The sequence below is a fragment of the Anabrus simplex genome, chromosome 3 (assembly GCF_040414725.1).
Source record: "Anabrus simplex isolate iqAnaSimp1 chromosome 3, ASM4041472v1, whole genome shotgun sequence".
Taxonomy (NCBI): Eukaryota; Metazoa; Arthropoda; class Insecta; order Orthoptera; family Tettigoniidae; genus Anabrus; species Anabrus simplex.
This window is the reverse complement of record NC_090267.1, coordinates 104444797-104472568: the sequence shown is the minus strand read 5'-3', so window position 1 is coordinate 104472568 and position 27772 is coordinate 104444797. Positions and strand designations below refer to the sequence as shown.

General features: G+C 38.9%; 1 protein-coding gene across 1 annotated transcript in view; it reads left to right on the top strand.

The window, feature by feature from the left end:
• Nucleotides 1-27772, top strand: part of LeuRS (Leucyl-tRNA synthetase) — a 427288-nt gene that overhangs the window by 76379 nt on the left and 323137 nt on the right. The gene's annotated exons all lie outside the window — the stretch shown is intronic.

Sequence of the window (27772 nt, the reverse complement as noted above, 5' to 3'; positions counted from 1 at the left end):
TAAGGACATCAAGAGTTTACACTCTTGTCATTGCAACATATGCCATGGCTGAAAACTAGGTGAGGTAAAGTGAAACCTGCACGTTCCAGTGTTTCTTCTTGAGCTTTGTTGATCATGATACAAAATCCCAACTGAATTGAAAATTGGTGCTGTGTAAAAGAAAATGGAAGTGTTTTATCTGATGGAGGGATTACGGATCTATGCCTATTTTGAATGTACAGTGCACTGGGCTCCTGGTTTGTTATTAGCACAATGTTGGCCAAATCAGAATTGAAAATTGGCACATTAGCAGTTTGCTCGTAATAAAGGTACAATCTTTCGGGTTTCCGTGGCAGTAAATTATGCATGGAGGTTCGACTCACTTTCCTGACTACCGGAGTTGAAGAAGTTCACAGCCTTAGTTATTAAAATTACAACATGGAGGAAAGGGCTTTTACATTTTTCTGACATCACTTTAAGCTAGCAAATATAGGGAGAACTACAAAGAGACAATAACATTGCACTGAATAACTTCTTCTCAACTAAGCGACTCTCTTTAACACAACATAGACTGAAGCAGCATGCGTGTTTTCTCCCTTCCACCTCACCACTTGCATCGTATGCCTAAGCACTCCCATAGTCCAAATGTCCTTGAAGTACTGGCAAGTGCTTGGCCAATCAGAATGCTACATTTTCTTTAATATTTTGTCTGGCTCCAAGGCTAAATGGTTAGCGTGTTGGCCTTTGGTCACAGGGGTCCCAGGTTTGATTCCCAGCAGGGTGGGGAATTTTAACCATAATTGGTTAATTCCCCTGGCACGGGAACTGGGTGTATGTGCCGGTCTTCTACATCATTTCGTCCTCATCACGATGTGCAGGTCGCCTACGGGCCTCAGATCAAAAGACTTGCACCAGGCCTTTCTGGAGGCCATACACCATTATTATTATTATTATTATTATTATTATTATTATTATTATTATTATTATTATTATTTAATAATTTAAAAATATATGGCAAGAAATATTTATGTTTTTAAAGACACTGTGCGAATCTACAGGCCAAGAGCTTTTGTGAGAGTGCTTTGAGGTCAGTCGGTTCAGCTGTTCTCTCAAACTTGCTGCAACAAAAATCAGCCTAGTATTTTAAATATATAGATGTCCAGGGTGTTGTCTACACAGAATAGTATTGGTGAATGATGATATAGCATTTTCAGAGGTGAAAGAAAAAAATAATTCAGTCCGTCAGCATGGCTCAATTGTGTGTGGCTTACCATAGTCTTGCAGACAAAACATAAGAGTAAACACGATGATGGAGCAATTAGTGTTAGAGACAGTTCCAAGTGTCGTTGCGTACAGGCCATGGAGGCCCTTGGAGGGGTGGTAACTAAAGGCTTCCACTATCCATAACCTCCGCACTTAGTCGGTAGAGTGGTAGTTGCAAGTTATAAAATTCATTGTTTTCGAAATTGTATTGAAAGTAACTTCTTTTAAATGTGTAAAATTTTATTACGTATTATTTTACACCTATTCAATACAATCAGTTGACATATTTTGCCCCTTCTAAATGGCATCATCAGCCTTATTATTGCCTCAATACCAAAACAGGTACCTGTTTAGTTATGACATAATCTAAAAATTCTTATAATTTAAAACATTAACATGATGTATAGTCGTTATTTAAGGAACTTAATTAGACATGAGAATCATTAATATGCTAAAGGCCTAATGCCTTTGCTATTAGCACAATGTAAGCCAAATCAGAATTGAAAATTGGCACATTAGCAGTTTGCTCGTAATAAAGGTACAATCTTTCGGGTTTCCATGGCAGTAAATTATGCGTAGAGGATCAACTCGCTTTCCTGACTACCGGAGTTGAAGAAGTTCACAGCCTTAGTATTAAAATTACGAAATGGAGGAAAGGGCTTTTACATTTTTCCGACATCACTTCCAGCTTTAGCATATTAATGATTCTCAAGTCTTATAAGGCATTTGTGAACACGCAGTGCAATCTACATGTCTAAGGGAATAAAGGAAGAGTGATAATCTGTCTTGACGTTGCCTAGACAACGGTCTTGAACTTCCACTAGTGCGGGTCAGCTGTTTCGTTCGTAAACATGGCGGGAATGAATATCGGGTATACTGAAACTGAGCTGAATATGGGCGAAAAAAAGTGACACAGAATACTTGAGTAGAGGTGCAGGTGAATTTTTAATGAGTGAATAATGTATCAACGAAGATAATTTTAGTGATAACAGTGATATGAATGAAAATGAATATCGATAAATCGGACCTGATGGCGATGCCACGGCAATTCAGGTAACACAAATATTACATTTCGTTACTCCGAATGATTAAATGGATGATGTTGAACCTGCGCATAATTCAGAAAGAGTATTAGGGGAAAGAGATTGTTTTTTACGTATGTCAGGAGGAGAAAAACTATTCAGTGACATAGCCTGTTGCGCATATAACAATGCAGCCTTCAAACAGTCGCATTCCGGTAGTTACCGAAATGTCAACATATCATGGTATATTGCATGCACAGTTTACGCAAGTATAATAGAGTAAGATAACTTGAAAACAATATTCTTTAACCCATGGGTAAATAATGCAAGCATACCTGCATGCACAGTCTGATGAATCTTCTCTTGTATGCCTTTTCTGCTTCTTTCTGAAGATTGGTAGCACTGAAACTGATCTTGAAGAGGTGGACAAAGTTCAATATCCTCCAGAGAGACACTTTTTCCTGGCTCGACAAACCATCTCTTCTTTCTTGTGGGGCCATTTCTTGACCAAAAATCGGCAAGTTTCTGCAAGTAGAGGATTATCTGCTTAAATATATCATTATGTTACGCAATGTTGGATAAGCCGTTTCTCACGAAATGCTGTATTTTAAAGAATGAGAAATAGCCGCGCCACATGGAATCACTGTCTTGGATTTGAAAGTTAGCCGAGGCTTCATTCATTTCATGAAGAGAAATGGACTTTCTCTTCGACGAAGAACAACATTATGCCCAAAAATGACGAATGATTTCAACCATTTTCATCGCTTTGTGATTGAGAAGCGTCAAGTGAAGGAATATTTTATCTCCTTTATAGGAACTGCGGGTCAAACGCCAATCAGTTTCCATATGCCACAAAGTCGAACAATCGATAAGAAAGGAACATACAGTGTTATCGTACGTGCTACTGGAAGCAAAAAACGATGTACCAGTACTGCAATGCTTGCTGTAACAGCTGATGGCAGAAAGCTTGCACCTTACATTGTTTTAAAGTGAAAAAAAACAATGCCTAAAGCAAAATTTCCGCGAGTGTTCCACGTTCATGTTCAAGAAAAAGAGTGGATGGACATGTCACTCGTGCAAGATTAGATACGAACGGTTTGGGGTAATGTAGCCGAGTCCCTCCTTTGATGCCCGGCCCTTCTTGTGTTGGACAGTTTTCTCTTTTTTTTGCCGGTATGTCCTTCGGATCTATTGTCAGCTCTTAATGAGCAGAATACTTTCTAGTGTCTGTACTTCAAACCCACGTGTCTAACTTACCTGATATAACTCTATTTGACTTTTCAGAAAAAATCTCACGCTGGAATTTTATGCCAAATGACGATAATCGCAAATGAGTTGACCTACTTTGTTTTTGTTATATTTGATGTATCTTTTAAATGTAAATTAATTGTAAATAATTTGTAAATATCTGAATTCCTTGAATAATTTACACTTCGAAAATGTCGCCTGTATTTTTTGTCAAAAAGAGCGTTAATTAGCGAGAAAACAAAGTATTATGCATTTTGTTGTGTGTGTCGGTGTGACATAAATATTATTCGTATGTAAGTGCCATAAATGAGATTGATTAGGTGCATTTTCTTGTAACCATTTTTTGTTTTCTTAGTTTAATATTTTAAACTTAATGGTCAATTTGCATTGTAACTGTAGATGTGTATGCCTTATTCCTGACCTTTTTTCACATAGACTGTGGTGGAATATATGTGATGAAATCCAAGAATTAAAAATCTTCCTATTTTTGGTTTTCTAAAAGTTGGCAGGTATGTGTAAGTATCGAGCTTGAATTATTATTATTATTATTATTATTATTATTATTATTATTATTATTATTATTATTATTATTTACATAGTTAAGTCCGGACTTTATTTGGTACAAATCACAATCGTATTATTTTGTGGTCTTTCTTTCTTTATTCATGTCAGAAGTATCATCCTTACTTACAGATATTAAAAAAACATATCTACATTCCTACTGTACAGATATACAGGCTATTACACAGTCACAGTATTAAAAAAACATGATATCTACATTCCTACTATACAAATATACAGGTCTATTATACAGTCAGAGTATTAAAAAAAAAACCAACAACATATTACATTCCTACTATACAGATACACAGGTCTATTATACAGTCACAGATAAAGCAAGAGTTCAAGAGGTAGATAATTCTTGCCCAGTATTGGGCGACGTCAATAGTGTTGTGGGAGGCAGCAATCAAGTCTTTCATAGTGCACATTGAAGGACATAAAACACACTGACATAGATGTTGGATCGTCTGCTGCTCTCCGCAATCACAAAGTGATGAATCACTTGAGAAATCCCACTTCCCCAAATTTACTTTTGTTCTGCCGACTTCTGTGTGGAGTCTGTTAAGGGCTTTCCATGCTGTCCACTTCTCCTGGTATCCACATGGAAGACTTTCCTTCAGCTCTATCCAGTTGGAAAGGTGGTTGATTCTTTCTTTCCACATTTTAACCCTAGCATTCTCTGCTTTCCCCTCAAGGTTAACTAATGTGCGGAGATTTTAGCCTCTGTGTGGCTGGGTGGTATCCATAGAGAGGGTGTGCTCTGAAGAAGATGATTAGAGCCTTTCTTTGTTAGCTGCTACCTCCCTACGAATCTCACCGGGAGTAATACCAGCTAAAAGTTGGACCTTTTCAATGGGTGTAGGTTTCAAACATCCAATAATGATCCTGCAGCTTTCGTTTAGAGCAATGTTGACCAGCTTCGTATGAGCTGACCTGTACCAAACCAGGGAGGCATATTCTCCTGCAGAGTAGCATAAAACTAGAGCTGATGTTCTAATTGTTTGTGGTTGCGCTCCCCAACTTGTTCCTGATAACTTTCGTAGAATGTTGTTTCTAGCAGCTATCTCTTGTTTTAAGTTTTGGCAATGTTTCTTATATGTTAATGTGTGATCAAGCATAACTCCCAGGTACTTTGGTGTAAAGCAGTGTTCCAGTAAATTCCCTTTCCAGAGTACTTTGAGTTTCTGAGAGGCCTGTGCATGCAGCAGATGGAACGCACAGATTTGAGTCTTAGCTGGATTTGGTTTGAGTTGGTTTTTCTCATAATAGGTACCTAGCTCTTCTACTGCAGCAGTTAAAGAGATCTCTGCTTCATCAAAGGTATCAGTTTGAGTTGTAAGTGCAAGGTCATCGGCATAGATAAGGCTTTTAGTATTTTCTGGTAATGGCTGGTCATTAGTATAGATGTTGAAAAGAATAGGAGCCAGTACACTGCCTTGAGGTAGTCCATTCCGTTGATTTCTCCATCTGCTTCGGCATCCTTGAAATTCAACAAAAAAGCGGCGATTTTCCAGGAGAGTAGCTATCATCTTGGTTACCTTGATATCTGTAGTCATTCTATAAAGTTTGTGTAATAGTATCTTGTGATATACTGTATCGTAGGTGGCTGAGAGATCCACAAAAGCCACACCAGTGATCTTCCTCATTTCAAACCTGTCCTCAGTGTGCTGGGTTAGATGTAAAATCTGTGCTGTGCAACTCTTTCTTGGGCGGAAGCCACATTGCTGAGGGATTAGGACTTTGTCTACTACTCCCATTAAGCGATTGAGCAGCATTCTTTCCATTATTTTGTACAGGTGGCAGGGTAAGGAGATTGGTCTGAAATTTTTGGTGTCTGAAGGTTCCTTTCGAGGTTTCTCCATATTTTTAGTATTTTTAGGGAAGTAAAACAGTTGTAGAAGTTTAAGAGCCATGCCTGTGTGGTTGAACTGAAGTGTTTTATCTGTTCTATTGTGATATCATCTAATCCTGCCAGTTTTCCATTTTTGCTACATTGAATCGCTTTATGTAGTTCCATTATTTCAGATGACCTCAGTTTTATTGGATGATTTGTTTTCCCATTGATGACAAGTTGATTTGGTTTGCCGTAACATTTCCACGGACTGGTCCCTTGGTTGTGTCATTGCTAAGTCATTTGAGAAGCTTCCAAGCCTTTCGGCTATCCCTTGACCTGTCTGTTTCCTCCATAAGTTTGATCCAGGTATCTTTCTTTGCCTCTGCGATTGAAGAAAGCAGTTTCCATCCAGCTGAGATAGTGTCTTCGCTTAGTGGATCATCCTGAAACAGTGAAATATGTGTGTTCATTTGGCCAGCTGCGTCTGAAGTTAGAGCTTGTATATAGTTAACTCTGCATCCTCATGGTATGGAAACATGGGAAGCTTCCTTCACAGCTTCAACAAACTCATCATGAAACTCTGGTGTTGGGTGGATATCTGATATTATTTTATCAGGATTTGACCTGAACTTCTGCCAGTCTGCTTTTTTGAAATTATATCTTCTTCGAAACGGAACCTTTATTTGTTGAATTGCTGAGAAAAGTTGACACATTATGGGTCGATGCTGGGTATTTGGAATGGGATTGCACATTGATTTCACACATCGCTGTGCCTTGTGTTCATTCACAAATATCAGGTCTGGGTTGAAGCCTCGTCGCCATCTACTGCTGTTGAAGGATGGAGGTAGTTTGGGGTCATGAATAAGTTGTAATTGGAAATCATCATCCCATTCTAACACAGCTTCTCCGTTATTATTATCATCATCTGTATATCCCCATGCACTGTTATGGCTGTTGAAGTCTCCACCCACAAAGTTTGTCTTTTGCTTGTAGTAGTTATCTGGAATTTTGAAGGAAAAATCTACATTTGGTGGTTTGTAGAAACTCAAAACGGTGCAGTTACTGAGTTCCACAGTTACTATCTTGATTTGATTTTCAGTGGTGGCTGCAGCAGACAAAATTTGTAAATTTGGTTTGGCAAAAACAGCGTTGCCATACTGTCTGTGGGGAATCTCGGCCACAAGTCTCATTCCCGCTATTTTTGGTCACCGTAGTTGCTCATCCCTGTGAGTTTCCTGAAGGCATAATATATCACATTAAATTGTACGTTTGACAAAGCTGATATAACATTTCTTCTTTAGATGGAGATTAACCTTCAATATTTACAAATATAATGGTTAGCGTTGGTCTTGATAAAGACCATTCTGAATATAATGATTGGGTCATATTGACTGGTAGATACTTCTGGAATGCTGACGTTCAGTTCAGTACTGGAGTTTTAATCCAGGTACCTATGCAGCGGCACCACGGGCAGGAATCAGCTTCACCCCCACTTGTGAGGTCTTGTCATGAAAAATGTGCTGTATATATATATTAATATGAGTGTAGTTAATGTAAGAATCCGTAATTAACAGTATATAATTTATTATTACCTGTATATATGATGTATAATCCACTACAATATTGTGCAACACACCGCAATATCCAGAATGTATGACGAGAACTATGTAGAACCTTCTTTACATTGTAACTATGCTATTGAACACTCTAGAATTCACAAGAAGGTATGTTGTGACATCCTTCTAGAAGCCTGGCCAGGCTCATATATAAGGAGGCGGTCTTGCTGGTGGAGTTGAGTTATTGTTTAACAGGAGTTGTTTTGATGAGACGTGTGTAGAAGTCGTGTTTGAAGTATGTGAATTGGTTTTGTTGAGTCGGTAGTTGACATGCCTGTGGTGCAGTCTTCTCCTTATGTCTCGCGATAGGCAGTTGTTCAAAATGGTAGTTTATTGATGTGTGTTTAATGTGCAAATATGTTGTATGGCGGTTTATTGATGTATGTTTAATGTGAAAATAAGTTGTAAATAAATTAGTGTATGCAAGTGACAGCATTTTGTATGCGTCTTTGTGAAAACATAAGTCACAACATAGTAACACTTATTTTCAGTACAAAAAAGCTAGATTACTTCTACATGATCATCAAGGTGCTCAACACACGTTGTACTTGTTGTTACATCAGCTTCCAGAGAACAATAGAATGGATGATAAATAGATAAGTACATCTAATGTATGGTAAGAGATTATAAATATCAGTTTGTTCCATGGGATGAATACGAAGTGCTGTTGCATACTTTCTTCTAACATTTACTGCAGTGAGTCTGCCTCTTTTCTCTATCATTACTTTTAGATAATCTTCATTCACTTGATACTTTGTGAAGAAAGCATTCGGCTCAAGAGCTTAACTTTATTGCTACAGCACCAGAGAAACACACTAGATGGCCCTCTTCAGTGTGCCCTAGTCTTCTTTGTTACTTGTTGGACAAGAAATCGAAGATCCAGTATGTCTTCCTGCTTAAGGTCTATTACAAATTTGTTGTTTGATCTTGCATTCTGAATTAACTCTTTCCACTGATTGGGACTGGAATCTTGTGAAACGTATCTTCTTTGCATGTTTTAAATGTTTGCACAGCCATGATCTGATGGCAGAAACATGTTACCTGGGAATAGGAACTTAGGGTCGATTGTTTTGAACTTACATGGTCATATCAGCCACAGCCATGGTGGCGTTATCTCCCAAATTGTATACCACCCTGGGCAGTTATCCAAGTACACAATGAGTCTGTCCTTATCCTCTTTTGCCACGAACCTACTATGCTGGTGTAGCACGGGGGAGAGGTGGTACTCCCACGGCGCATCCCAGGTGGTGGATAGGGGGGTCCTAACTGGCTTGCCCGCAGACTTGAGGGAAATAAAATACCTCTCGCGGACCAAACACACAACCCCCAGCAGGTGGGGGGACGCAGACGAAGAATACACCCACGGTATCCCCTGCCTGCCGTAAGAGGCGACTACAAGGGGTGACCAAGGGAGGATTGTATTAGAACCATACACCTACTTGTGATTAGTACCACCATGCGGGGAACACCAAGGGTCGCTTATACTTGTGCATTGTACCACTATGTTAGGTACACAATGGGTTTGGTGTTGGAAGTGCTTGCATATTAAGTCAAAAGATTCGACTAATGTTCTTCAGCTTTTGCTGCTTCTGTGTGCATTTTAAATGCATCCTGCATAGCGTGGCCATGTCTTTTATGTAGTTCTTTCTGTAATATAAACTCAGCTATGGCTTTATCATTATCAGGAATTTTGTGACCTTTTAATGATGGTGCAAATATGTCATATTTCCTGCAAATGTCACTTTTTTTTTTTTTTTTGGCAACTTAAATCCAATATTATACTTCATGCAAAATTTTCTTTGGTGTTGTCTTCTGAATAATCTGGAATCTCCATTTCCTGGTACCAAGGCACATAGTAGATAGGACATAGAGCAGATGTCTAGATAAACTCTGTTTGAATTCACCTTTCGGGGCCAATGAGCTAGATGTTAGGCCCCTTTTAATAACAAGCATCATCATCAGTTCACTTTTTTGTTATAAAGGCGCTGGTACTTTGGTATCACAGCAATATGTTGATGTTCTGATTCTGTTACTTCAGCAGGAACCTGGTTGTTGATTCGAATGTCAGCTTCTCTGATCAGGTCCTGACAAACACATGCAGGAATCCTTTCCACTCCTCCACACGAGTCCTGTAGATCATGTACAGCGAGGAATTTGGTCTTGCAAATAGCAACATCTGAAACATTAACTTACTTTCATACACTTCACCTAAGTATATAAGGTCAATACCTGCTAGACACTTATAGCACACTGCAACTGCTGTAAGAAATACTCCTGGACACCAAAGCTTTAGTTCCTAATGCTTCTGGGGCATGGCTTCATATGATTCCCAGAATTCCTATTTGTTTTCTTGAATAAAAACAGCGGCTGTAAAGAGGAGAAATCCCAAGAAAACCAAACATAATTAATCAAAAAGGAAATGTACGGTAACATACAGCATTAACCCTTTGCTGTTCCCCATTTAAAGGTGGATGCCTGGCCATAATTTCAGTGTTTTCTGACAGAGTCCTTTAAATCCCAAAAGGCACAGCAGCATAAATAACAGTCTTTAAAAAGAAAATAACAAGAAGTCAATCAAATAAAGATGTACAGTAACTAATTTCTTTTGCATTTTGTTCCTAAATGATTAGTGCATATAAATGTGTACTCACCATAATTTTGAATATCCACATTTCGCTCCTTATGGTATTCCAAAAGGCAACCCGTCCTGCACAGTGGTAGATCGCACTGCTTACATTTGAATGTTGTTTGTTTGCCTCTTCCAAAAGCTACCCAATTTTTCATTTGTAAACACAAAGCACGCGCTTTGGCATGACCAAGTATCTTCACAAGAGAATGAAATAATTTAGAGGATGGACAGCCGATGGGTAAACTTCTTTTCCTGCCCGTATGTTTGCGGGACGTGAAGTTCCCGATCAGCTGTGGCACCAAGTTGCACTGGAAGTTCAGCTGCCTGTGTCCATGAGCTGTGAGAGCTGGTCGGTTACACATATAATAAAGAATGGAGCTGTTCACAATGCACACATTGATCACAAAATGAAAAATGAATTTCCACCATTTTTTAGACAATCGCCCAACGTGTAGTGTTATCTTTTCTGATTACTGATGTCCACGCCACCCATATGTTTTGTGTAATTTATGACAGCACAAGGACACGAAATGTCTATTTCTTCCCTTCACTGGTTTTTCGTTTTACTGTACCATCATTCACAGAATCTGAATTTGTTGACAGCATAAGAATGTTGACATTACACCTTCATTTTGCATTTTCCTACATTCTCCCTGCTTGGGTTTCAACTGTGCAGGTTTCCTAAATTGATCAGGCCAACCCTTTCTATTTACCCTCATTGTCACACAACTATAGGTGTTATGGATTAGCAATAATCCAGTTTTGCAGAACTGAAAAAGTAATCAAAGTAAACGTGATGCCATTTTCTCCAGTATGACTCTGTCAGGTGTAAAACTACCTGCTCTCCTAATAATAAATTCTGGTCCATGTTTCTTTCTTCCCCTTGTAAATCTCACATTTCAGAAGGTAGTCATTTCCTCTGTCAGCAATACCCCATGCTTTGATACCCCATTTGGTGGTTTTCCCTGGGAGGTACTGTTTCGAGATAACTCTTCCCTTGAAACCTATCATAGCTTCATCTATGGCGAATTCCCGGCCAGGTGCATACAAAATTCGGAATTTTCGGGAAGTTGCAGAGCTGGTCTTGCTTTGTACAGAATATCGTAATGTTCATCTTGTGGTGTTAAGCCTGTTTACATGGCTACTTAGATGTAAATATTGCCCAAGTTTCCTAAACCATTTCATTGTCATTGCCTGCCTTCCTAAGGGGCACACGCAAAAGTCTCCTAGGAAGTAATCCTCTATTTCAGGTAAAACAACCAGTCCAATATAAATTAGAACTCTTACATATACCCTTATTTCATCAGCATTAGTGTCTTGCCAGGTAGTATCAACAGTGCCAGTTCCTTTGTAAATATTCAGCATGAATATTCGTCTGCTCTGCTACTAGCTCATAAAATTCCTATCCCACAACAAAAAAAATCTTTTTCTGAACTCCAGGAGGTAAATCGTGATTTGGACCAGCATTGTTTTCCCATATTTTCAGTTCATCAAAACGAATATTGTGACTCCAGATATCACTAGTAACATTTCTTTGTTGCCTTGCCCCTCGATCTTCACACAATATTTGTTCACACTCATGATTCTCGGAATCTTTATCACTACTGCATTCATCAGAATACAATTCAGAATCACAACTAGAAAGCTCACTATCTCCACTAATGTCTAACATATCTTCAATTTCACATTCTTTCATTCCTTTCGACACAACTCTGCGATTAGACTACATGGTGTAAACTTAAACAAGAATAATCTTAACTGAAAGGCGAGGTTTATAAAGTAAGTCTGCTTGGGAAATACACACAGGAAATGTTTTCAACAAGTTCCTGACAGATTGGTGAGCAAAGGGAATACAGTGTGGTTTTGCAAGACCCTTCAATATTTCTCTCAACACACTTCTAATGAACGCGAGTTTGACAAGCACTTTGGAGCATTCAGTGCGGCAGGCGGGTGATAATGCTTGAGCGCTCTGGAGTGTTAGGAACGGCAAAGAGTTAACATTATTTTTATTGCTAGGGAAGATAATGCTTGTCACAAACATTTTAGGGACAATGTTGTGCCCTAAGCTTAGTTTTCCTTGCTCAGTTTATTTACAGAAATCGTGTTTACATCACTTCACAGATCATATCCAGTGAGGCTTACCACAGTGCTGAACAACAATTTGTGGTGGCTTGTCAATGTGTAGGTTATTTAAGATACATGGCATTACATCCAGCACAACTGTTGTATGAAGTTGATATTACAAACAGTTGGTTGTCATAATCATTTTTACTTGATGGTAGAAATTTAGTATAAAATATATAATTATACTTTTTATTCCATTCATAAAAACGAAGAAACATTCTTAGTTCTTGTGATAAAATTTTATTAAGTATACATATTGCATTAAGGTATGCCAATCTTGGCATGAAACATACGTCCACACAGATCACATGGAATGGCTGGGGGAGGGCAGGGCTGAACTCGACGGAGCTTCCATGCTTGTCATTTATCCTCTTCACATCGTTGTCATTCCTCTTCAAATACTGTAACTGATGTAGAAACAGTGTGGCGCCAAAGTTTATGATTCTCAGCAAGCATATCCCAGGATTCAGTGTTAATTCCACCTGTTTTTGTAGTATTCGTTAGCTGATCCTTGAAACACCTCCAAAGGGGCTCCATGAAGTCTTGGGCCGATGACCTCGATGTTAGGCCCCTTTAAACAACAAGCATCATCATCATCACCATGAAGTCTTGTGCCAGAGCAGAGTTCACTATACAAGAGTTGATGAGGAAGCCTGGTTTTACTGATGCAATGGGCATGCCCTATCCATCTGAGACAGTGGCCAATGATGGTAGCCTCAGTGTGCGCTTTCTCAAGAACTGGAAGGTTGGTGACACGGTCCTCCCATTTGATGTTCAAGATGGATCTAAGTTTTTGCAGATGGAAGCACTCTAGCCTTTTGATATCCCGAGGTAGAGGGTCCGCCTTTCACAACCATAAAGCAATCTTGATATAACAACAGCATGGTAAACCTTGATCTTGGTATGCATTGTAAGGTCTTTATTCATGAAGGCACAACAGGATAAACATCTAAATACTGAGTGGCAGCACCAGTTCTCCTATCCACATCTTGTGAACAGTTAACATTTGTTGAAAGGATACTTCCTAGATATAAAAAGTGGTCAACCTGCTCCAGTGGACTATCCGCAATGGAGATATTAAAAGCTGGAAGGTTCGACCCAGGTGCAGGCTGTGAGAGTACTTTTGATACAACTGACAGACTGTTGTAGCTCATCAGACATAAGAACAGGTGCGGCAGCATCATTTGCATATTGCAATTCCGTAACGGAGCAAAGCTATTGGGAGCAAAGTCTAGCCAGATTGAACAGTCCCCCATCGAAGCGATATCTGATGACCTTTTACACCTTGGTTGTCTGTAGATGTTCTGTATAGCATGGCAGTTAGATAAAGAGCAAAGAGTTTTGGAGCAAGCACACATCCTTGTTTAAATCCATGAGTGATTGGAAATGGATCAGGGATAATATTTTGATGAATGATTTGCCCAGATGTGTTATGATGAAGAGCCTAGGCCAGATCTACAAAATGCTGTGGACAGCCAAAGTGTTTCAATACTGTCTACATAGCTGGTCTCTGGACTGAATCGAGATCCTTTTCCAGGTCATAGAACACTAGGTATAAACGAGTCTGTTGCGCTCTGCATTCTTCCTGGATTTGTCTTGCACAGATCATATCTGTTGTGCCTCTGGACGTTTGAAAACTGCACTGTGACTCGGATAGGATTCTCTCAGAAATAATCTGCAGACAACTGAACAATATTCTCTCAAGAATTTTACCAGCTGTAGATAACAGTGATATACCTCGATAGTTGCCACAAACACTACGATCACTTTTTTTTTAAAAACAGTAACTATAGTGGCATTTTTTAGGTCACCAGGTATTTGCAGGTTTCCCATATTAAGAGGATAAGCGTATGAAGTCTGGCCTTTAGATTTAGGCCTCCTCTTTGAATCGGTTCTGGAGGGAAGTTATCTAGGCCAGGAGCCTTGCAAGGTTTCAGTTTAACCGAGCTTGATAGCTGCAGTTGTTTAAGTGTGGCTAGTATCTCGGAAGATAGTGGGTTCGAACCCCACTGTCGGCAGACCTGGAGATGGTTTTCCATGGTTTCCCATTTTCACACCAGGCAAATGGTGGGGCTGTACCTTAATTAAGTTCACGGCTGCTTCCTTCCAACTCCTAGCCTTTTCCTGTCCCATCGTCGCCATAAGACCTATCTGTGTCGGTGCGACGTAAAGCAGATTGTAAAAAAAAAAGTTTCATTTTACTCAGAGCAGCATTGAATTCCTTGAATGTTGGTTGGAGAGCCATCCATGGTTGTTGTGACTGTAGAGGCACATGATCGAGAACGTCTTCAGCTGCATTTGAACTCCGATTGAGAAGAGCGCAGAAGAGTGAAGAAATGTTCCTTCCTATGCTCTAAGATTTCTCAACTGTCAGAAATAGTGGTAGCATTATCAGCAGCTTTCAGTGTCCCGGAGAAGGAATGAGTTGGGCCATGTAACTGTTTTCTTGGGCAGACATACTTTGCAGTTCCTGAGATATCTGCTGCCATCAGTTGTTCTTTATTTCTCTTACTCTTATTTGCCTCTGAAATTTACAGATATTTCAGGTTCCCTTTGGGATTCAACATCTGTATCATCTGATGGCCAGGCGGGTGTCAATTTTTTATGAGACAGGGTCTCTTAGGGTGCATTGGCGCTGCCGGTGGCTGCAGTTAGCCTGCGCAGTGGCCTCCACGGTATGCACTGGCCAGCATCTTGGTGGGTGTGCTAGGTACCAACTGATGAGCCCAGCCTGGCACACGGGGGCGAAGCACTGGCGACCGGGAGTGAGTTGGCTGGAAGATGTATGATGTCCAATAACAGTCCATTTATATTGGTATTATAAATTTACTCATTCGGAACAGATATTTAAGGTTCCCTTTGGGATTCAACATCTGATCCTAAATAGGCGTGCCCAAACACAGGTGCAGGTCCAAATGCCCAAGTACTCACAATTCTTAGAAATACGACCACACACCTGCTGCCAACATGCAGGTCCAAACTGAGAATGTGCTTCCGCCTTTCTTATCCCTTTGTCGTTGGACTTGGAGTGTAAAGTGACAGCTCAAGAAAGTGCCACTGGTGTGGCTTTGTTTAAGGTGGATCGCAACTTGCCAGGAAGTGACCCATACACTCTGATTTTGGAATCATTCACCACGGCACACATGCATCAGACGTGGTGTCAAACATCGAAACTGCAATGAACTGCTCCTGACTCGAGAAAACCGAGCGGCACCTTCATAGCCAGTCCATCTGGCACTCTCCCTTCTGCTTCACTTGCCATACCAAAGCCCGGTTTCTCTACCTAGTAAACCGTTGAGTACCATAATGGTATTCCGGTAGCATTTCCTCTACTGATGTACCATCAGCCCTCCTAAACAGCCTCTTCTGCCCGAAGCCATTGGTCTCCATAGATAGTACTCTTATTTATCCCCGAGTCCAGGGCTGCCTCTTCTGCCATCTCTACCGTACTGAAGTCCACCTACTCCGCCGTAGATGCCATTGAGGACTTCACTCGTAAGCCTGAGCTGGGACCCTTCCTAGATGTTACACACCAGGTCAGTGTGCTCTGGGACTCACATAAACAAAGGCGCCACTCTCGGTGTAGAGCTGCCTACGAGGAGGATCCCTACCTGCTCCCTGCGCATTAAGTTATAGCCCCTATACTATCACATTTTTAGGAACTTCTTTCAGTGTTCTCACGCCTCCTCTGAAAAACTTTGGCAGTTTGAAAACCCCTGGTATAATAGTATTTTCTCTTTGCCTGACATTCATCTGAATAGTGCAGTGATTGCGGTGTTGATTTACTGTGCAAAGTGCTATTTCTTTATCGGGACATGGAGTAAGATGCGCATCTCAATTGTTTTTGTTAAATGTGTTAACATCATTAAAATGACTCATTTGTATATGTCCCAATTAAAGTTACTTATTGCAGGAGTACCTCTATTTTCAACAACAAATTTTGAACAGTGTTTAACAGATTTATATGTGTTATCCCTTTTTATGGTTTTTGGCTTAGGCTATAAACTGTGTGATGTAGTTCTCTGTCACCCAGTCCTTTGCTAACTCTTCATCTCTATGTAACTAATGCATCCTGCATTTATTCATGTTTTGGTCTTCCCCTGCCCTTCTTATCCTGTACACATTCCTCAAAAACCAAATGCATTAGTCTCTGGTACCTCAAAGCATGTCAAAACAGTCTTATTTCTTTTCTGGTCAAATTTCACCAAAATGTTCTCATCCCGCCAGTTTGATTAGTTATCTCTTCATTTGTGATCTGATGTATCTATCTCACCTTCAACATTCTTCTTAAACCATTATTCTTTTCCTTAGCTCACCAGTTATTGTTCTCACTTCATTTCTTTACATCATTATGCTCCATGCAGATGACTTCAGAAACTTCTTTCTAATGTGCATGTCTATGTTTTAGATTCATGAGCAAATTCCTTTTCCTAAGAAAGGGATTCCTTCCTGGGGTAGGTTACATTTTATGTTGTCCTTCTTTCTGCCATAATTGTTTTTTATTTTACTACCATTAGCATGTTCATCAGCGTTTGTCCCACTTAGTGGTAGGGTCCACTGTGTGGGTCTGCTACCTCCATTTTATTTGATAGTACATTAGGCCATGTTAGGATGTACGTTTACTCTCTTCATGACATTCTCTTGTGCATCAGCCTAGGAAAGCAAGATAGTGAGCAAGATAGTGTTTTGTTCTTCTCGTGGTCTTTCTCAACTAGGATCTTTGTAGCATAGACCGCATCAATTGAGCGTTCCTTACTAATTCAACTTGATTCTTAGTCATTTTTTTGATCTTGCAAATCCATTTATCCTTAATGTGTTCATAGATCTTCATCACATGGCTTAGAACAGTAGTTGGCACACTCAGCGGAACTTCCTTTCTGTTTGAAGATAGTTGCTGTAAGTTGCTATAGTGTGTTGCTGGTCAGTTGGTGTTCATTCCTCTTTGATAATTTTGTTTAACAACATTGTTAACCAGCTTGTTACATCCTCCCCTTTGAGTACCACAATTCTGTCTATTGTGTACTTTCGAAGAGGTATAGCACGATAGTATTTGCACGACCATGGGCAGTATGAACAAGGAAATTCCCAATAGAAGGTCGTAGCAATCCGTGGAAAATACTAGGGCCCACCAAGGTCAGGTGGATAAAGAATAACTAAATTACTACTAAGTAAAATAAGTTACTACTGACTAAAATAAAAACAACAATTTAAAGGAAATTAAGACTTTGATAGGAAATGACATTTTTAAAAGTCTTTCACTAGTATAATTCTTTTGGAATAATAAAAGGTAAAATGTGCGAGATCTCATTTTTTTTTTAAAGTAAAGAAAACCATTATTCAGACCTTGGGATCCCAGAACTAAACTAAGCAAATTACAGTAAGTTAATGAGTCAGGAAGTAAAACTTGATTGTAGCACAAGAAGAGAAAACGGTTTCTTACGAGACTATCTCTGGTTACTTAAAGAGATAACTCCATACAATATTTCACCAGAACAAGTTCCATAAAGGATAATACTCAGATATTAAATTAATTCAGAAATTAAGAATCTGCAAGAACGAAACATATAAGGAAAAAAAACATTAAACCCTTAACACAAATCTCTCGGTTGACTCAACAGTTTTCCCATTCGCATAACAAATCAACATCATATCCTTGACAACCCCAAATATTACTCACAACACAGAGAACGCCCGTCAGCTGTTAGCTCATAACAGAACCTCCATCACAGCAATGTTTACAAGTTGCAGTCATAATAACGGGGTCACATGACCCGAGAAAGAGAATGGCTGCGCATCAACAACCAAAGTAGTCAAAAGAACCGCTTTCAATTCGCTTACTTTTCCCCAGGATGAACCATTGACACACTCAAAAAATCAAAAGACATTAAGAATAAACCCACCCATAATATAATGATTGAAAAATGCCATTTAGATGCCACAGTCAATGAATAACATAGGTTTTTGCAATTACATCTAATTTGAATTTTAAGATGAAGAGCACAACATAACTTGTTTTGAATTAATTAATAGGCATAAACATTGCTAAAATCTTACATTAAAGAAACCCCAATAACTTAAATCATAACGTTATTATGAAGTGACAATCTATAACATCATATCGAAACATATTCAAATGTAAATCGTTTGATTAGAGAGAGATCATGCACAACATAATTTAGAATGTTTCCGCTTCGAATGATCAAAAACAGTTCCACTTTCAGTTAGCATGCATTTCTTCAAGTTAATCCAGTCCCCAGATCAAAATTTTGGGTTATCAGTACTTGCAGACTCGTCGAACATAGAATAAGAGAAAAAAAGGAAACCAAGGCATTTTGGCTCTCGCCGGTTGGCGAGTAATTCATCCAGTGTCGAAGACCATGACTCCTGCTTCTTCTTTACTTAATTTTCAATATATTTTTCAACAGCAGCGATGAGGACGAATCTTTTCACGCCGACAACCTTCAACAATCACAAGAATCAAAACAAAAACCGGTCAGCATCACGAGAACAAGTTGAGTACTGTGAATGCCGCTAGATAGCAGTCCAATGCAGGTAGCGAGTTTCACACGAGGCTAGGGCTCGCGTAAATCATGCAAACTACAAGTAGTTTGTGGGTAAATGCAAAATCTTAAGTGACGTTCCAATACAATCAACAGAATATGACGTTGTTGGAAAGTTGACTTTGATTAGATGAGTCAATCTCCAGGTACTTAGATACCTTTAAACTCTTCAAATATTGTCAGAGTCTCCCTCGCCCCCAAAAGATTAACACGGGGATGGGCGTAACAACTGCTGAGTAAAGCAAAAAGTCTTCATTCCAACTTTTAATAAAATAAAATCCTCATGACTTGACTTGCAGGAAGGATGAAGGATCAGGTCATAATAAAAACCTTTGAGATTTCACAGCAGACAAGCAGCACCAACCGTTTACCGGTGATTTAATATACATTTGGGTCTCGTACAAAAATTTGTAGAACACGAACACACAAATTCAAAAGTCTTCTTCCCATAAAATAATACCAAATTCCACATTAAATTGTTCCATTACCGGGCGAGTTGGCCGTGCGCGTAGAGGCGCGCGGCTGTGAGCTTGCATCCGGGAGATAGTAGGTTCGAATCCCGCTATCGGCAGCCCTGAAAATGGTTTTCCGTGGTTTCCCATTTTCACACCAGGCAAATGCTGGGGCTGTACCTTAATTAAGGCCACGGCCGCTTCCTTCCAACTCCTAGGCCTTTCCTATCCCATCGTCGCCATAAGACCTATCTGTGTCGGCGCGACGTAAAGCCCCTAGCAAAAAAAAAAAAAAAAAATTGTTCCATTCGAAGAAAACTAGATCACACTTAATTCTAATTTCTTTAAAGAAAATAATACTGATAAATGCATTTGTTAATTAAATTTCAGGGTTTCCACTATAGAGAAAGGCACGATTATCTTGTAAATTCTATCTAATTTATCCAAACATATTTATTTAGTGATAAAAGGAAACAACGAATTAAAGATTCACTGCACGGAAATGTTAAATACCCAAAACTGAGGAACATAAACCATGATTAAGGAAAATAGAGTATCAGGTTCATTTCATGATAAATTCTAAGCATAAACAGAATCACCCCAGAAAATCATACATAGACCAAGGACAGGTCTAAAACAAATCCAAATAAATTTAAAAAAAATTAAAATATACTTTGAACATAATAGCATCAGCACTACCAATCAGTGAGCTAAATAGTCAATATTTCAAAATCTTTGTTGTACAACCAACACTACAGAATCCTTTCAAAAACTTAGATCAACACCTCAGGGGTTCAAAGCATCACCAACAGGAAGAGGAAAGAGAATAGGATTCAACTCTAACAGAAGAAAAACACAGAAAGCATAAAATTCAAATCAATGCCAATTCCATAACTATAAGATAAACAACTTTCAAAGCAAGGGGAACATTGACCTGATCGGTTGGAGACCTTTTTTGATGGTAGGGTTGCTCATAGTCCGTCGTCGACAACAGGTCAGCAAAGTAACTCCAAGCAAGAATAGTTTACAGATCAACACCTAACACTCGTCAGAGCATAATAAACAGCAAGGAATTAACAGGACAGAAATCGTGCTCAAAAACTCAAGGGGGAATACAATCCGGAATCAAATAACCAACCTATTACATGGCATCTCTAAATAATTTGTCCCACTATGGCACATCTAATCAAATCAAAAGGCAAAGAGAAAGACCTCAGATTAGATAACCAAGTAGGAAGATAAAGAGCAATGACCTACACAACATACACTACCGGTTGTCCCTTATAGAACCTCGGCAGTATCTGGACTAGTAATAAGTGATTTTCAAATCACCCTGTCACACCACGTCTAAACAGGTACCTTTTCCTGGCCCGCAGGAGAATAGGCAAATAAACGATAAGTGGCAGAGTACGAGGCAAGTTCATAGAAAAGCTCAAAGAACCGAGAATGAGGTGGGAACATAGCTAATACAATCCATAATATATCGGCAGAAGGAGTCAAGCACCAACTAGGGAGTGCCAATTAGTCCCCTACCTAACTAGCAAACCCACAGAACAGTAAGGTGATTAATCCACAACGTCAACAGACACTTATAGAACCGCTGAGGAAAAGAAAACGCCAGAGAGTGGCACATAACATTAATTGAACTTATAGTAAAACAAAGCAAATACAAGATTATGTTGGATTAGATGGTAACTCAGAAACGTGAGATGAAGCAACACGAAACCAAGAACAAATTAATAGCAAGACAAGGTAATTCACTATGAGTTGCAGATACACCCCGTAATTCCTTCCAAAATCAACTGAGATACAGAGGTACAATTAAAGGTAACACACGCCATACCAAAGTGCCATAGCTACTTAAAACTTGACACAATATCCAAAACAACAACCAATAACAAGACACACGGGTTAACTCATTAGAGTTTAAATGGTAAACATCTTCCACACCATGATCTTCACCCATAATTCCATCCCAATAAACATAAAATTAGAATTACTCCACCAAGATTGAGCATAAATCAATGTTCCCAACCATACCAATTAAGTTCAAGAACAAGTAAGAAGGATGAGTTCTCCACCTAATCAATAGTTTATTTTTCATAGTGTCAATATTATTTACATAAAAATAGTACCGGTTTCGACCCGTAAATAGGTCATCTTCAGCTGCTAGAGAACCTCCTTAATAGCGACTGTACAGAATAAATACTACTAAAATTAAAATTAAACAAGAATGCCATTAAATAAACCTGATACCACTATTCTAAAATTACTTAAGGTTAAGATATATACATATGGTACAGTTTTGGGGTTAAGGGGGTTATTTTCAAATATTACATTTATTGAGGCTGGAATCGGATACAGTTCTTAGAGTTAATCAATAATCACTGATATTCAGATGTCAAGTTATCTGTGTTAAATGCCACTATTATGTCCAACGGTTCATGAGATCTTTGAAGTGCATTGTTGTTCCGAAAATATTACGGGGGTGTCGTGTTCCTTAGAATAAGAGGTTCAGCAACCAGTTCACGGACACATAGCTTATACTCAGTCTATATCATTGCTGAAAAATATGTTAATGAGTGCCACTATTCTAAAAAGTACTTAATATTAAGATATATACATATGGTACAGTTATGGGGTTGAAGGGTTTTACACTGGCCCCATGATTACCACATATTACAAAAGTTCCGTTTGCTGAGGTTGAAATTGGATACAATTCTTAGGGTTTATGGAGAATCATCGACATACTGGTGTCAGGCTCAGATATCCAATGTTAAATGCCAGTACCATGTTCAACGGTTATTCAAGGTGCATTGTTGGGCCGCAAAAATGCGGGGACGTCGTGTTCATTAGAATAAGAGGTTTAATAACCTGTTTACAGATAGATACATAGCTCTTACTCAGTCTATATCAATGATAAAAAACAGGCTAGTTTATATTAGACTTCCTTATTGAGGTTTACGTTGCTGTGCGTGACATATTGAAATCAGTGAAAGCTAGTTGTGGGTGCTCCTCTCTTCATACTTGCGTTCCCTCACGTAATTTTTAAAAAATCTGAGAAAGAAGAAAAGGGAGGTAGGTATTAAAATAACTGATAGAGAGTGCCTGTTAAATAGGTTGTATATACGGTATGTGTGTGTGTTACGTGTGAGCTGGATATGTCCTTGAGCATGGTTAGGAGCGTGCTGCACACTGTTGCGTGTACGTCGTGCGGCTATTGTAGCGTTGTGAAAGAGAGGCGGTGGGAAGGGGAGAGCGGCTTGTGGAGGGGGTGGTGTGGAGTGAGGCGTGTATGGGCCCTTGTTTGCTGATTCTTTTTAAATATGTGTCTTTTAGAAAGGGTATGGCTGTTATGAAAAGGATTTTTGTTTTATCTGCGACTTCGTTTAAGTTGAAGTTGGGATTAGCGTATTGGTCCATGTTGATGTATAAACCTTCCATTATATTGAGCAATGGGCCTGAGGGGTTTATATTTAAAATTTCCATGCGTTGATGTGTTCATTGTATCAGAGGGAAACATCTGCCTGTGCGCCCAATGTAGCTAGCTTCGCAGTCGTTGCATTTTATGCGGTATATTCCTGAGTGGCTGTATTTGCTTTCTTTCATTGACCGATTTAGTGTTGTGTAAGATAGAAGCATTGTTACGTGAGGTTCTGTAAGCTATTCTTAGGTTGTGTTTTTTGAAAATATTGGTTATGGGGTGGATGTGGGTGTTGTTAAATGTAAAAAGTGCGTAGTCTTTCTTAGTTTCACTGTTTCTGCTTAATTTAGATTTCGGTTGATGTTTTATTTTGTGAATGATTTTGTTTATCATGTTTCTGTTGTATCCATTATGCTCAGCTATTTTGTGAATTATGTTCAGTTCTTTTTTTCAATTCTTCTTGAGAGAGAGGTATGTTGAAAGCTCTGTAAATCATGCTGTAGTATGCCGCTTTTTTGTGTGCGTTTGGGTGAGTGGAATCAATATTTATTGTGTTGGAAGTTTGTGTAGGTTTCCTGTAGATTTTGTATGTTAAGTGGTCTTCAGTTTTAGTGACAGATGAGTCAAGATAGTTCAGAGTGTGATCTTTCTCAGGTGGTGATTATTGTTTTAAGAGGAAGTACAACTAGGCAACCATCCTCTATATAACACTAATCAGAGGGAGAAATAGAAGGGATCCGACACTTCGAAAAATGAAGAATTCGGTCAAAGAGAGACGAGGGCCACGAAGGGCGTGAAAATGAAAGACTCCCTAGCCCTCGCAAACCTAATAGCATCGGGGTCGGAAAAGAACAAGAGTTGACCAAGGGAGGTCAGATAGGATAGATGAAAGTGAGGAGCCTGGCACCAGTAAGTGGAAACAATGCCAGGACTCAGCTGAGGGCCCCGTGGTCGCCAACCCACGCTCCAAAGTTCAGAGCCCCTGGGGCGTGATCTTTCTCAGTTTCCATAGTAAATCTTAGGTGTGGATCTATTTTGTTTAGCTGTTAAAGTATGTTGTTTTCGTTTGTGGACCTGCAGTCTATGACAACGAAGATGTCATCTGTAAATCTGCACCAGAATGATATGATGTTAATTTTGCTCATTTCTGAGTGTTCTAAGTGGTCTATGTAGATCTCAGCTAGTATTCCTGAGGCTGGTGAACCCATGGGAAGGCCTTGCTGTTTGTAGATAGTGTCGTGGAATCTAAAGTAATTATTGTTTAGGGCAAATTGTAGTAAGTTAATGAATTCTTCTATTTCGAGGATGCTTAGATTACTGTGTTTTTAAAAAATTGATTCTATTAGTCTTATTGTCTTCTGTGTGGGTATGTTAGGGTACATGTTAATGATGTCATATGATGCTGGGATGTGGTGTTGTTCAATTTTCAGCTCTTTGGTGATGTTACAGAATTCTATTGAGTTTTGTACTGATTTCTTGGCTAAGAATGTGTAGTGTTTTTTGAGAAATGTTTGTATGTAGCATGATAATTTGTACTTAGCCTTGATCTATAATTTATGATCAGCGTCTTTGTGGATCTTAGGGTAGGCTTTCGCCGTCGGTCTTCCCATGGGTTCACCAGCCTCAGGAATACTAGCTGAGATCTACATAGACCACTTAGAACACTCAGAAATTAGCAAAATTAACAACATATCATTCTGGTGCAGATTTGTAGACGACATCTTCGTCGTCATAGACGCAGGTCCACAAACGAAAACAACATACTTTAACAGCTAAACAAAATAGATCCACATATAAAATTTACTATGGAAACTGAGAAAGATCACACTTTGAACTATCTTGACTTATCTGTCACTAAAACTGAAGACCACTTAACATACAAAATCTACAGGAAACCTCCAACACAATAAAAATTAATTCCACTCACCCAAACACACACAAAAAAAGTGGCATACTATACCATGATTTACAGAGCTTTCAACATACCTCTCTCTCAAGAAGAATTAAAAAAAGAACTGAATATAATTCACAAAATAGCTGAGCATAATGGATACAACAGAAACATGATAAACAAAATCATTCACAAAAAAAAACATCAACCAAAATCTAAATTAAGCAGAAACAGTGAAACTAAGAAAGACTACGCACTTTTTACATTTAACAACACCCACATCCACCCCATAACCAATATTTTCAAAAAAACACAATCTAAGAATAGCTTACAGAACCTCACGTAACAATGCTTCTATCTTACACAACACTAAATCGGTCAATGAAAAAAAGCAAATACAGCCACTCAGGAGTATACCGCATAAAATGCAATGACTGCGAAGCTAGCTACATTGGGCGCACAGGCAGATGTTTCCCTCTGATACAATGAACACATCAACGCATGGAAATTTTAAATATAAACCCCTCAGGCCCATTGCTCAATATAATGGAAGATTTATACATCAACATGGACCAATACGCTAATCCCAACTTCAACTTAAACGAAGTCGCAGATAAAACAAAAATCCTTTTCATCACAGCCATACCCTTTCTAAAAGACACATATTTAAAAAGAATCAGCAAACAAGGGCCCATACACGCCTCACTCCACACCACCCCCTCCACAAGCCGCTCTCCCCTTCCCACCGCCTCCCTTTCACAACGCTACAATAGCCGCACGACGTACACGCAACAGTGTGCAGCACGCTCCTAACCATGCTCAAGGACATATCCAGCTCACACGTAACACACACACATACCGTATATACAACCTATTTAACAGGCACTCTCTATCAGTTATTTTAATACCTACCTCCCTTTTCTTCTTTCTCAGATTTTTTAAAAATTACGTGAGGGAACGCAAGTATGAAGAGAGGAGCACCCACAACTAGCTTTCACTGATTTCAATATGTCACGCACAGCAACGTAAACCTCAATAAGGAAGTCTAATATAAACTAGCCTGTTTTTTATCATTGATATAGACTGAGTAAGAGCTATGTATCTATCTGTAAACAGGTTATTAAACCTCTTATTCTAATGAACACGACGTCCCCGCATTTTTGCGGCCGAACAATGCACCTTGAATAACCGTTGAACATGGTACTGGCATTTAACATTGGATATCTGAACCTGACACCAGTATGTCGATGATTCTCCATAAACCCTAAGAATTGTATCCAATTTCAACCTCAGCAAACGGAACTTTTGTAATATGTGGTAATCATGGGGCCAGTGTAAAACCCTTCAACCCCATAACTGTACCATATGTATATATCTTAATATTAAGTATTTTTTAGAATAGTGGCACTCACTAACATATTTTTCAGCTATGATATAGACTGAGTATAAGGTATGTGTCCGTGAACTGGTTGCTGAACCTCTTATTCTAAGGAACACGACACCCCCATAATATTTTCGGAACAACAATGCACTTCAAAGATCTCTTAAACCGTTGGACATAATAGTGGCATTTAACACAGATAACTTGACATCTGAATATCAGTGATTATTGATTAACTCTAAGAACTGTATCCGATTCCAGCCTCAATAAATGTAATATTTGAAAATAACCCCCTTAACCCCAAAACTGTACCATATGTATATATCTTAACCTTAAGTAATTTTAGAATAGTGGTATCAGGTTTATTTAATGGCATTCTTGTTTAATTTTAATTTTAGTAGTATTTATTCTGTACGGTCATTATTAAGTATGTTCTCTAGCAGCTGAAGATAACCTATTTACGGGTCGAAACCGGTACTGCTTATATGTAAATAATATTGACACTATGTAAAATAAAGTATTGATTAGGTGGAGAACTCATCCTTCATACTTGTACTTGAACTATCAATACAGACCATGAAACTAATAGATTATAGTAAGTTCAAGAAGATACATGCTTCGGGAAATGATCCCATTAGTAAAACCAAAAAAACACTGACAACCAGTAGATTAGGTAAATTACATTACACCAGCAACGATCTGCAACTCAGGAATGAAAACCAAACCCTAGATACCTCTAAGATTGGGAGTTAAAGGAATTCAACAACAATGCTCAGGCAGTGCACAACCCACTAAGAAAAGATAATAGAATTCCAATATAGTTTCCACCCAAGTAAGCAATGCTAATACATTTACCAGATAAATGAGGTTAGGGATAGTTTCACGCTTAGAACAAAACCCCAGAAGCAGATGACAAGGCTGAAAGGAGAGAACACAAGCTCATTGAGCTATAGATAAGTACAAAGTATCAGTATGTAGAAAATGAGGCTCGATTAAGTCACAGAGTCCATGCACCAGGCAAATGAACTATCATCTCCACCACTAACTAACCATACAACATCAAAAATGATTACCACTCCAAAATAAACGACATAGGATGTCACTTGAATCATTATCAATCACACACACACAATGTAAAGATGACAGATGGAAATCATTCATGCAGTAATCACACTCCATTCATATCAGCACAGTTACTCTTTAGGGTAGCAACAATCAAGTCACTTCATGATAAATTAATCCGGCGTTCAACATTCTACGCAGAAACAACCAGGACATGATTTGTTAGGTTAAATTACCCACTTAGTAGGTAGAAACCATTTGCAAAGCACAATTAGCAAGGCAAACAAGTTTAAGTACTAAAATGGTAATTCAGTTGTACACCACACAAGCATTAGTTTTCAAATTACCAATGATGATAATTTGGGAAATAACTCAAGAACACTAAAACAGATAAGATTACCGGAAATTCACAGGTTAGAATTTATCATTCAGAAAATCATCCAAGAGGTTCCCAAACAAACCATCCACAAATACTTAACCCAAGGGAAACAATAGATTCACTCACCAATTAGTAGTATGCATAACAAGTTCAATTAAGGGTATTAATTCTCCACCAACGTTACTCTTAACAAAAATGTTTCAAAAAAAAATCACCAATTAACCAGCTTTATTTTGAGAAACGTGAACACGCCTAATACATTTAGCAATCGGATCACTGACTAAGACAGATACTGGAGTTAGAAACTGTAATAAGGTACAGGGACCTTGATACCTGGGGGCAAGTTT